Source organism: Echiichthys vipera, assembly GCF_963691815.1.
Source record: "Echiichthys vipera genome assembly, chromosome: 10".
NCBI lineage: Eukaryota > Metazoa > Chordata > Actinopteri > Perciformes > Trachinidae > Echiichthys > Echiichthys vipera.
This window is the reverse complement of record NC_139835.1, coordinates 14,698,928-14,712,851: the sequence shown is the minus strand read 5'-3', so window position 1 is coordinate 14,712,851 and position 13,924 is coordinate 14,698,928. Positions and strand designations below refer to the sequence as shown.

At 39.9% G+C, this 13,924-nt stretch overlaps 1 protein-coding gene across 1 annotated transcript in view; it reads right to left on the bottom strand.

The window, feature by feature from the left end:
- The window catches only part of map2 (microtubule-associated protein 2), a 93,552-nt gene extending 79,628 nt beyond the window's left edge, over nucleotides 1–13,924 (bottom strand). Inside the window, exon 1 of the mRNA XM_083921022.1 lies at nucleotides 13,903–13,924. The gene's annotated coding sequence lies outside the window, so the exon portion shown is untranslated. The remainder of the gene's footprint in view (nucleotides 1–13,902) is intronic.

The window sequence follows — 13,924 nt, the reverse complement described above, 5'->3', positions numbered from 1 at the left end:
AGTTTCCACGGCAACACTCTAACTCAGTCAGTCTCCATGGCAACTGATAACGGCATCAGCTGATTCAGCCTAAATGAAGGTTCATATCACAGGGAAGAAAACGCTTTTTCTTTTTTTCAAAAATGGCTGGTAGTGGAGTGGATTTGGAGAGTGGGGACTCCTGGGATACAACAATCCATCTCCTCTGAAACCACTGGACTAAAATCGTGGGGGAAAGTCAAATAATTACTAATGACTGATAACATCTACATCTAAATATTTTTATTTTTTACATTTGCAGGCGCATTCACAAGCTGGTTTGTTGTGTTGTTTGTGTGGCGGCTCGTTCAAGAAGCTAAGGTGCAGGGAGTGTTGCAGGTCCATTTTTGTAAGTTAGATGATGAGACTTTAGCATGAAAGCTAATGTGGGTTGTTATTGTTGTCTTTCGAAGTCTGTAGCTCCTGTGTTGTGTAGCAGACTGCTGTCTGGCTCAGTGTGGCTGTCTCCTCTGTCTATGATAGAACGACCGATGCTACTGCTTTATGTAAGATTTGATTGACTGCATTGTAATAAGGAACTTTAAATGCATATCAAACATCTTAAGAGGGGGCATTGATGAAGCTAATGTGTTTAAATAACATGTAAAGAATTTGGGGCCAAGCACAGTCTGCAACCCGTCAAATTCTATGTATCTTTAAACAATCAATAGTGATCAAAGTGATCAAAGACACTGAAGCGTAACTTAAACAACTAATGCAATGATGATGAATGAATGATGAAATATGAACTAATTAGCACAAGCACAACCCACATCAGGTGAATACAATAACTTGACCTTGGTTTTAATTTCTTTCACTCTCACTGCATTTATCATCGCAAAGAAAACAAGGAAGAGAGACCGGTGAGACGGATAAACTTAAAGGAGAAACGAGCCAGCGGCCCGATGGCCGAGTGGTTATGGCGCATACCACATGGACACAGGTGCCCCAATTCCTGGCTAGCCAGACTTTCTGCTGTATTTCATACCCCTAATCCCTTTTCAACACTTTCCATGTCTCTCTCCACTATCACTATCAAATAAAGGCATAAAATGGACAAAGAATAATGAGGGGAACGCTCCCGGAGGTACTCTCCACCAGACCAGTGACAACCAGTTTAATAAACAGTAAATTCAATCACAAACTACTGAATGTTTGTTTATGACTGCATATCAGTTATTGCTGGACACTGAAGGGCTGGCCAAATGGTAGCAGAATGAATGAGAATGGTCTGAAATGGTGGCATTTGCTCTGAAAGAGATAATTTATGCTCATCATTTTATGACCACTTTCCAAATCATAGGTAAAGTGGACAAAAAGAGTAATCCTTCGACCTCTACCCATGGATGTTTAAGGAGAACCGTATACACTGTTCTGAGGCGGAGCCCCGCTCATTACTATGAAAGTTGCTTAGTGGCACATGATTTAAAGTTAAATTGCCGCATTTGAAATTACCCAAAATATCAGCACATTATTGCGCCCATAGAGCAGGTGCACAAGGCACTATGTCCAGTTAGTTCTCCAACAACTTGAATGGGGATAAAGATATTTAATTGCGTGGCTCTTAGAGACTTTGCAAATGGTATTGGACCAAATTATAATATTCAAATATTGTAACACTTAAGTCGATGTGAAAGACTTAATGGACCACATGGTATTACGTGACGGACCCAGTACTTTCGATACCACTGTTTGGCCACTATGTCAAATTGGCTTTAAAGACCAGCGCTCTTTCTGGGGGCCTGCCACTACCCCATTTAAAGAGCCAGTGTGGAAATGCCTTGCAGAGCTCAGATTATTACTGTATCTTTCTTGCTTTTACAGTAGAGCCATGTCTCTATGTTAATAAAATTACTCAATAAAAGTTTATCAGATGACAGACATTGTGAGTTTTCTCCTTTCATTCTCTCTGTGTACATGTAACATAAATGCAAGCTATCCAATAGTGAGCAATAATTATTGATGTTATATCCACATCACAATTGGATTACTAACGGCAGGTTGCCATGGCAGCAAAAAGGGAACAACGGCTGAGCAAACACACACTTGGTTTAAATGAGGTATACTGTATATTTGAGAGAAACACTGAGAGGGAGAATGTCCATGCTGATCTAGTCTTGTATTTCTGAGGCTGTCCCTGGTGACTTTATATATAGGAAAAGTGAAGGCAGGGTGCAAACGCTTCCTTGCCTGGGATTCCTTCATCCCTCCCCTCATTTCTCGGATCTTCTGAAAAAGGCACATAAACCCATGTGCCACAAATCAAATAGTAGGGATGCCTACTGACAAGAGGAACATGGATTGGAGACTGTAAAAGAGCAAGCTTGAATGTGTTTGTGTGCATGTTTGAGGACGGTTGGTGGTTTGCCTTAAGTGCTTCCACTGGGAGAAGGCTCAATATAAGATTTTATCAGTAGCAGTTGTTATCCTAATGGTGTTGGTCTGACTACTATCAGGAACATTCAGAGTAAGTTGGTGCTTAACAGAGTAAGCTTAATTGATACCTTCGGCTTTCACGTGTCCGCGGGCCCATGCAGGCCATTCACATGCTGCCCAAAATTTTCATACGATATTTCAGAATAACCTTTTTTTTTCTCCCCAATATTAAATCAGTAGTCAAAATAAAATGATGGATAATAACTCTCCATCCAGTTGAGCCCCTTTTTAAGATGGGGTAAAAATAAGTTAGGGAAAACTGAAATAGAGTCCTGAAGCTTCTGCCAATGGGTTCACCAATTAGTTAAGATTTTAGTAGAATTGAGAATTATTTTCTGTATTATGCCACATTAATATGCCTTATTCTGTTCCAGATTATAACAGTAATTTCCAGAAAATGCAGGAGCCAAGGGAAACGGATGGCGTTATCTAAAATTGCTTTTTTCAGTCTTCAAGTCTGAATATGAGATTAAATAAGGTAAATGCTTTGCACTGTCAGGATTAGTCTGCACTACATGTGTTTGGTTTGTCTGCTTACATCTGATACACGCATGTCTTTCTACATCTCTCGCCGACGATGTTCTCCGTATCTAACCTGTACTAACACACTAACATCCTGACACTTATTCTTCTCTTACACTTTATTCTTGTTGTTAGTTATTTGCTGCTCTGTGTGCCCTGAATTGCCCCCCGGGGACAAATAAAGTTTTTTGAATTGAATTGAATTGGTTTGAATCATGTCACTAAACCAATTTATAGGACGGAAGGCCGTTTGGTCACAGTCCCACTCCAAACACATTTTTAAGGGTGTATAACTACTCTGCTATAATTAATATTGTTTGACATAGTTTTCTCAGAGTATTATTATTCTTTCACCCTTATTGAGAAATTCTGGATCTTGCCTGGCTTCGCCCACCACCACTGCTTGTGCTCAGGTGAGACTCTTTCTGTGACTATATTCAACTAGCATCAACCGGAGGTTGACTGGTAAAAGACCAGCGTGCATCAAGACGACTAAACATCGGAGAGAATGACCCTTATGCCTTCATGTTTGGGCGGACTACAGAAAAAAGGCAGTGGGGCAGTGGTGCCTTTTGGGCAGATAGCTGTCTCATAGAGTCTTGTGGAAAGCCGACTCCCGAAGCCCACGGGCACCTGCACTCCACAGACGGGCTGCCTGCTTGCAAAGCTCCATGAGCTTGTGATCTGCAACTATAGTTTCGGCGTCCTGAACCCAGCGACAGGTTTCATGTTTCTTTCTCGGTGTTATATCGAAGTCGTTCCCCCGTTGAACAGTGTTAACATATTAGACAACGAATTGTTATTATTTGTGACTTTCCATGTGCGTGCAGTTCCAAGGTGTATTAGTCAAACAGTTTGACCAAACAAGAAATTTAATTTCAACATGTGACGCAACTACCTCCACTTTTCTTCTCTCTTCTCAACCTATTTCCAATCACCTAATAAGATATATCTTCCCTACAAAAAGGAGATTGTGTGCGATAGTGTGTATGTGACCGTGTGATCTGCCAGTACAGTAATCCCATCCTCTGCTCACCTAGGTTAATCCGGTAATTTCCTCCACTTGGTAGGTCTTAACTCTTCCTAAACCTACCTGCTTAGGCCTAACTGTTATTGGCATACATTAAGATCATAGGCAAAAGGAGATGAAGTGATATCCAATTATTAGTAAGACTTGCACCCTTTTAAATGTTTTTATTATTTTTTAAATGATTTTATTAAATGTGGGCAATATTAAATTTAGACACGTTTAGTAGCTCTCACGCATTAATTCAAAGCAAGCTTACCCTTTACTTAGTTTCATTTGAATTTGTGATAATACATATCTGGATATGAAATAGAGTTCTAGGATAGTTTTGAATGTCAGTATCACAATAATAAACAATGAACACAAGTCAGTAATATGCCTGTAAGGAATGAGCTCCAGCTGCTTTTAATTGAATCTATTTTATCGTGGAGGATGGTAGAGGAAGCAATGGGCACAATGGGACAATGTCAGAAGCTCCAATGAACATTTTAGGACATATAAATGCTGCTGCTTATCGTAATAGTAGTTTCACAAAATAGGCTTTTCATTAAGAGCGGTTCCAATTTTTCAATTCCTAATGTGATCCCTCTGAGGTGTTGATTCATGTAAGCCAGTTGCTTATTACATTTTCTAACCCGACTTTTGTGTTTTGGGTTGTGGACCAATAACTGGTTCCTCTGCCAAGTAATCCTCATCAACACACATCGATATGTCATCTGCGGGTTGTTTGTGTAATGCTCTTCTACCCATGGTTTGACTAAACAGGTAGTTCAGCATAAGTACAGTGAGGTGCAGCATGTTGTGTGAGGTAGGGTGTGATCCAAAAAGGGTTTGGCCAGAGCAGATGGTCATGGATTAAAGCCTAAAAGAAGGGAGCTGCTCCCCCTCCCCCTGAGAGTCAACCCACAGGTGGCTTTAGAGAAGGAAGCGCATGGTTTGAAAGTGCCACAGTGGATGTCTCAGAGTTAAGCTCTTTGGTATTTGGCGTTGTGTGGATCCTGTATGAACTGTCGAGAGTCATACTGAAGTAATTTGATAGGATTGGTCTGCCAAGAAAAGAAATGTCTAACAAGCGTAACACATTCGGTGACATACAGTGTTCAAAAGGGTTCAGAAACAATCAGATTAAAGAAAGTTACATCATCTAGTCTAGTCCACTTCCAAAGGATGCCTGTTTATTTGTGCATATGAGTATGTGTGAATGTGCTAATGTGTGTCTGCTTTTGCTCTGTGTGTGGGTCTTGCATGTGTGTTTCTGACATAATTGAAAGAGCGATGACTTGCTTCCCCAAAGACGACTGCTGAAATGATGAAACGCAACACAATCAAAACAATGAGGGAATAATTGATGCTCCTTTCACGTGTCTAACTTGTACATTTTTAGGCTTCCCACAGAGCTCCAACAAGTTCAGATCCCACACTTAATAATGCGTCTGGAATGCCAGCATGCCAGGCGATGACACAACAGAAATCAGACGTCAGCTGTGGCCAAATGGTGATTCAGCATTTGTCCATTATAAACATTTTGTAGCCTTTCTGTGTTTAAAAATGTTATAAATTGATTTGGCTTGATATTAAATTGAGAATAAAACATACATTTTGATGTCTTTCCTTTGTCAAAATGCAGACTACTACACACCACTTTCTCAGATAACTTTTACCTTTATAATCAAGACTATAATCCTAACCTTGCTTATTACACAGCTACAAGAAGTCTGGCATTTCTTGTTAATCTGGGACATTTCCTTAATCTCCTGTTGTTAGCTCTCTGACTATCCCTGGTGTGAATAAATGGACTTTTAACATGTGGTACATTTATACCGTAAATTGATGGGTTTAGCATTTTTCTAAATGCAATGCCATTATCCAAGATGCATTAATGCAGGTGTAAAGAAGGTCATAATGTGCTATTCACTTGAGTGCTCGCTGCCTGTTTTGTCATTTGGTTGAAAAAGAAAAACGAAGATTGTATTCCTCTGCAGTGCTGTCATTTAGCAGCTCCTGTGTTGCATACCGTAGGAGGAGTCACCATCAACCTCTGTGCTCCATCAAGACAAGCCATTAAGAGGAGCGGAGTGGAAGGCAGAGCAGTGATATTGATGCATTTAAATAAAGTGATGTGAGATGCAATTATCCTGACAGGCTTTGACATAAAGCGATTTATGTAAGCTTAAGTTGGTGTTCAGTATCGGCATATACTGAATGCTAGCATGTTATCTCTGGTTGGGAAGGGATCTGAAAAAACGGAGGTCCCAAAAATTGCAGTTCACCGAGTGGCCACTAGGGGAATGTTTCATAATAGAGCAGTTTCTCATTGACCCCCATGTTAAATAGGCCATTTTTCATAGCATAATTAAACGTATTTAAAGGATGATACAAACATCCATTCTAGTCTGTATGTTTAGGTCATATCTCCATGAAAACACTGAGGGGTTGGGATTTTTTTTGTACCAGGCTAGTTTTAATTTTATTGGAGGTTAAAGTTTATAAATAACTAGGGGCGCTGTCTCTTGAGTGACAGCTAGCCGTCAGCCGGATGGGCTTATCTCCCGCCCCATATCAATGCCCTTTTTTGGTAAGAGGAAATGAGGCGGAGTTTAAGTCTGACAAGATGGCGACTCCCGTAGGCCAGGACGACTGGATAAAGTTGGGAAACAGGACCCCGACAGAGTTGCTACGTCCATTTTTTTATACAGTCTGTGGCTCATGTACAAGTGAGGTATGTTATCTGGTAACCACCGATAGTATTTTTGACTGGTTATGCATGTCAGTCTGTCGGTTTGTTTGGATACACAGTTAACAGCTTCTCTAGCTATTTGGATGTTAAGTTTGACGTAACACCCTTTCAAAATGCAATTTGCAAATGCTTCAAATGAAACAGACAACAAGGGCCGAACCTGTGAACAATTACAATCACTTCTTTCTTCCATGAGACACCTTTTCATTGATAGGAGAGCAATAAAAAGATTGACTGATTGACTTGAATGTAAATGGAGTATCAAAAGCAAAATTACCTAAACTTACATCCCCTGGTATAAGTAAATTATAAGTTTTTCCCTTTTTTGGAATTAACATACTTGCTAATTGTTCTTACAGTATTACCAATCATACAATGTTAGTTATAATATTTCCAGAGCATTTTTTGAGATTTTTCTCCCAGAACAGTGTTTTTCTGACTACCAGGTCATTCGCAGTATTTCTATGCCCACGCACCCTTCTATGGAGCTTGTTATAAAGCATTCTGCAAAGGAAAACACTCAGTGTAGCCTAACTGAATTGGATGAAGCTGAAAGAAACTAAATTACAGCATTGTGTCACAAAATAAAGCCTGGGATGCACTAAACACCACACATCAAAGTGAAAGGGTGTTTTTTTTTAACACAAGCATTTATTCCACTGTAAATGAAACCCACAAAAAAGAACCACACTCCCACACACAGACTGAGTGTTTTTGCACAAGATGACACTGAACAATCACACAGATACAAGAGACATTAGGACTGCCCCCTCAAATAGTCAACTTATCAGTCATTTTGACTAGTGATTTCTTGAGTCGATTAGGAATTTCTTATGCTTTTTTCATGCTGAATGACTTATTTCCAAGAACCTCATAAGCATATCTTTGGGAAACACAGATTTACAAAGATTTAAAGTGGTACTTTATCATGATTCTTTGCAGAGAAATTGGGTTTTACATTTCTGTCGTTTAAATCAGTGAATCGATTAGTTGTCTAAATCGTATGAGTGTTAGTCGGCTCAGAATTTATTTAAATGAAGACAAGCCTAAGACCCATGTACATAAACTCTCCTGGAGGAGGAGAAAAAGCCCCACTAAATAGTTTGGTGAGCTGTGACTCACCCTTATGTTTTTCTTGCTTCAGCCCACACGTTTTTCTATGAGCGCTATATCTTCTCTGCCGTGTACTGTTGTTGGGTGCAGAGAATGTGGCTCTATTGAAAAAGTTACATCCTTTAGACTTATATCAGATTGTTGCCAAAAATAAAATCGACATTCAAAATTCTACTTGCATCTTTATGAATTTACTGCTTTTCTTTATGCGATAACAAGCAGGAATGCTTATGCTTCTCAAACTAGCCCGTTTCAAAATTTGGGGCTGGATCTCTGCAGATACAGACACCACCACAGATAAGTGATAATTGAGAGGGATTACTTTTATATTAGTTTATACAAAGTTTTTTTAAGGATGATACTGTTCTACATATTATACCTTTAAGGTTCTCAATGACTTCAAGAGATTAACTATTGAAAAACGTCCCTTTTCTTGAGAGTGTATAGTAGTTTCTCTGTAATTGCATTTGAATCCGTGTCAAGCAGCACCTTTGAAGAGATTCACTCATGGAGGTTCATTTTCTACAAACAGCAGTGGCCTATCCTGAACGCAAAGCTGTCAGGAATTCAGGTATTGGGGGGGATTTTAAGGGTTTGACATGACTAATATCATTTTACAACAAAGTAAAGGTCAGTTAGCTGTAACCCAACTGTCCCTCAGGAGAAATAAAAAATCAAAGAAGAACAGAAGCTCAACAAGACACTGGACATTTACAAACTGGATATATATCGCTATGCTGTGTAGCAGGTAGAACTCTTTCAGTGGGACAGCATGGATATCCTTTAGCTGCAGGTCAGGTGAGGTCAGCCATACAACTCCTGAACCACAGCCAAGAATGTTAATTACTGTGATGGCCCACTCCCTGACATCACGAACACAGCAACTGAGTTTAGCGTTCTTCAGTCAATCAGCATTTTACTGCTGATGTAGAATAACCACTTACACTCTTTATTTTTCTGAATGGAACAATCTGTTAGCTTTGTATTTTACGGACATGAGATGATGGTAAAAGCACTCAAATCTGACTGATAGGTGAAACATGAAATTTGACAGGTAGTCTATTCAGTGGAGATACTGGATTAGTGCACTTTCTCAAAAAAGGCATGCATGTTTTTCTGACCTTACCACTACTAGGTGACACATATTCCATGGATACTCTTACCTTTGTTTATATTAAATCCTTTATGAACCATCCAACTTGTGCATAACTAAGTTTGCAAACAGCTGTCTGCTGTAGAGCCTTCAACTGTTGTCATGCACAGGTATCCTTGGCCCTCTGCCCTCTGCTGTAAAACTGAATATAAGAAGCCCGCTGACGCACAACGTTAAGCACTTATCAACGACATGCTAGTTGTTTATGGTCACTGTATTCCGACTTGTTTATTATTTATTCTCCCTAGCCTTGAAAAGAGGAGAGGTCAAATTCAAGTGCAAAGAGAAGCGAGGCAATCCTGGATCTCAGTACTGGAGTCAAGGTAAGTTTACAGTCACTAGCGATCAATAAACTGTTATTAATAGTTGTCATCTGAGGAAAACATCATGGTTGTGTGAAATAAAAGTGACATTCAGAGCTGTCAACAGAGCGTATTAGCGTTTAGTGAGACATTAGTAATTACCATTAGTGTGTTATTTCTGTACGAAACATCTGCTCCCACTTTCCACCTCTCTTATCAAATTTCAATCAAAAACACAGATGTACAGAGATGGGTATTTTCCCTCAAGGGTTGCCACACTTTAGTTTAGTTTAGTTTAGACTAAAGAGCATGGCTTTTCTGAAATTACACAAATATAAATTATATGAAATAACAACTTTAAGGTGTTGAAGGATTGTGTTGTTCGTCTGGCCTAGAAAATGTGCAACTCTACATCTAAATGATTAAGAATTGTAGGTAGTATGTTGCTACAGCAAAACTGATATACAGTATATAATATAAATACAGTACAGTACAATATTCTGCTTCACTGTTGGAAGCACAGGTGATTGGACAAATGCATACACATATCTGAATGCTCAACAAATATAGACATATACTAAAGCCTAGTTTACACTGGAGCTGGGACAATTAGCCAATCAGATAAAATATCTGTGGATAAACAAAAAATAATTTAATGTAAGTTATTTTTCAATTAAAAAATTGACATAACCTAATTATAGTTTGTCGAATAGAGATTTGCTGCTTTCCTTAGTCCTCCTTGGGATGGTAAACTAAATATCTTCTTATCACTGTTGTTTATAAAAATAAAAATAAAAAACATACAATTTGAAGATGTCACCTTGGGCTTTAGGAAAACACTCTTTTTAGACATTTTGAAAACCAAATGATTTATTGATTACTAAAAGAACACGATCAGCTAGTTGATACCTAAGTGTTGGTATATAATATAGGAGCATCTTCACACAACTTCATTTACAGGCTGACCAACAGGCTAATCTTCCAACAACACAACAACCAGTACTTCACTTAGGCAGAGAGAGGGGTGGGGTGGGGGCAGCTAACTGGCAGACATGCTGGGTTGAGTGTGTGTTGGTGTTGCTGCCAAAGCTCCCACCAAGTGTCTCTCTTCTTTCATACAAAGAGCCTCTCCCATATTCTCTCTCTCCCTCTCTCTCTCTCTCTCTCTCTCTCTCACACATACGCACACAAATACACACACAAACACACGCACACGCACACACATGCACACAAAGCATTACGTCAATTATGGAATGTGACAAGCAAGGACTGCCTGTTTGTGCATTTTTGTGTGTGTGCCAGTCAGGCTGACTAAGTATCGTTGTAAGAATCAGGCTTAAATTGTCTTCGTGACACACAGGGCTTATGTAAAGCTGACCTACAGTACAAGGCACCGCATAAGTGTAAAGTGGCCTACTGCAATGTGACCTGTGCTTGCCGGCATCTCTGCCTGGACTGCTTTCTTCGACGGCCGACGGTACCGAAGGCAATAAAAATAATCAATTTGGTGAATATCCTCTAGATATCTATCCGAGAAATGTAGTAGTCATATTTTATAGTTTTAGTTCATTCAATCCTACCAGCATTTTACACGTACTGTAAATGTAATTGCTGATATGGGAATACAGCGACATGGCAAGATACAGCATTACTGTATGACAGCTGTTGAGTCCAGTAGGGCAAGCAACGCGTGGTCAGTCTACAAATCTTCAGTTTAACCTAATTATCCACACTATCTGATGACGTTTGGTTGACATGTGTAGTTTTGTCTGAGTGGCTATTTGGCCAATAGGTGGCGCTGTAGCAGAATAATCTTAGTATAAAGCAAGAAATCTCTGTCTACTATGTATATACAGTACATATGTGTGTATGTATGAATGTGTGTATGACTGCCCTTTACATATCTCCAGAACCGTTCCGACTTCACACCTGGTAATCACCCCTACTCCGAACGGGTACTGCACTAGTAATTGAATGAAAGTCAAAGCTACAATAATAATAAGCACCTTTTCAGTCAGTTTTCTCTGAGGTGAGTATCTAGACAATGTTAAAATGTCTGCCTTAATCTCTTGTCATTTTTGGTTGTTTGTAACTCTGTGGAAGTCGGCCAGTCTCTCCTGCAGGTGGTCTAAAATGCTGCCACCTGGCTCCTGACTGGTACCAAAAAGAGAGTCCATTAATCCCTCATTAAAAGCCTCCCTTCACTAGTTCCCATTAAAATAAACATTTAGTTTTAAGATTCTGTTTTAAACGCACTGAATGTTTTGAATGTCATATTCCCTTACTAAGTTCCTCTGACCCTATTCCACTTTCAGGTTCAGCTCACGCTTACCAGTTAAAACCCAACGGAGGCTTTCACTATTGAGACTGCAGAATAGTTACATAAACCCTGACTATTAGCTCTAAAACTTGTCTCTCAATACACCTTTATCTTTTGGCTAAATTTCATTTGAAACGTGTTGTGTAAATCCATGCTTCCAGGACAAATGGACTTTATTATCAGGCAGAAAGCACTCTTATGTAAACTAACACCCCAGGCTGTGCAAGACACTCACCTCATGCTTAATTTATTCCCAAATAGCTTACACGATACATCTGCATCCATCCACACCACTATACAGGTCAGGTTCATTTGATATTGCTACCCAAACAGTAGGAACAAAGAAAGACCATAAAAAAATTAAGAAAACCACTCAGCACTCTGCTACTGATTCCTCACTCCGATATCTGACTGACAGTCTTTCATTCCAATCGACCGCGCGCGGCACAGGCAGTGATTCATTAGCTCAGGTATAGACCATCCATGCATCGCCTTCACTGCACTTTCAGCCAATGTCTCTGCACCTGACGAGCACTCGATGAAAATGCACTTACTATCAAAGTAGTTTTGAAAAATTGGCTTGTCATTTCGACAATGCGCTGTCACAAGAAGTTTCAGAATGAGTTTCTGGCCTTTTCACATAGAGAGCAGGCACGTAATTACAAAGACTGGCCAGCACGTCCCCTCTCAGAGGTCCACTTCCCCTCCAAGCCCTTACCAAAACACACTCAGCGTGCCTCCCTTGTCAGTAACAGTGAGTTTCACATAATATATCAGGTATTCATCACTAAAAATTAGTCACTGGCACAAGATGCCGATGATAATGCACTTTAGAGGTTGGAAATACTAATCTACATAACGTTTCGGAATTAATGGTTGTAAGTATGGCTATATCACAAAGAAATATCCGAAGACAAAGCAGATGATCCATAAATGCTCAAGGCCTTCTTCTCTCCTTCTTTACGGTCAAGCTGTAGAAGCAATAGCCCAACAATCACGTCAGTATGCAGCTGAATCTGCACCTATATACGTAACAGTTACAGAAGGCAAAAAGCAGACATAGGTGGAATGATAGATACCGATAAGACAAACCAGCATGGTCTTTACCGCGAGTTTTAGCACTCCCTTGGCGAGAAGAAGCTCCGAGCTGTTTGCCCGACTGTTCATGACTCAATGCACCCAAGCCTCATCCTGAATGCACCAGGCATTTAAATGTATCTGCACACACTGTGAGCAAGTGGACATGACAGAGGGAAATCAATAACCAGCCCCTTTATGTAAATAAGATTGAGCTGAAGCCTACATGTACTGAATAAGACATCCATCATCTTTAATCTCACTATGTAATATATCCATTCAATATGATGTAAAAGATATCTAAGGTGTAACAGCCCAGACTGCTTTAGCTGCATTTGCTGTGTTGGCTTTGTGACAAAGAAGGGGTTTGACGAAGAGATCTTAATGGAACCAGTTTAACCAACGTAAATACAGCAGCCAAAAATGGGATTATTATGCATTAAATAGCAAACAGTGGTAATGATGACAATAACAAACGTGCACATATTGGTCTTTTAATTGGGTGATCAATCAGGGAAGCCTGGACCAGCCAATATGACTCAGCACCAGTATTTGCCCCTTTATTTCTCTCTCATTAGGCAGTGTTGCTCATATTATAGATCGCGAACCCAATTCTACAGGGAAATATTCTTAATGGGTTTTTTTTTTCACATTGACCTCGTGTTATAGCTTTCTATAATGTGCTATAGGCGTAAAACAACCGTGCACTGCCACCGCAGCAAGGCAAGTTCCCGCAGTGACCGCAATAGGTAGAGCCTTTATGTAGCACAATGCAGACACACAGACGTTTCAACCTGACAACAAAACAGGCATTTTAATGGGTAATTGGATCAGTAACAAGCTAAGGCGTTCAATAGGATTTACCTATGACAGAGATTTGGTTTCGAGATCTGTTGCTCAGCTATGATTTAATAATCCTATCTGACTTAATTCCGTGTGCATTGCTCATCTAAACCTGACTGAAAACACAGATGAGACCGAACAGACTCTGCAGAACCTAGACCCAGATCTCCTACAGACGGAGAGGGGGGCACCTCATCATTTCAGCTTCGATGCTCGCTGAAATGGTCATTCAGTGTCATTCAGTGTCCCTGTGGCCGCCACTATCACAATATAGCTATCCAAGCATTGTCATTCATTCATATTCAATTGTATTATCAAGCTGTTTTGGAAATAAAGAAGTGAAAATTGTTTTACCTGGCTGTTCGGCGCAGTGTCT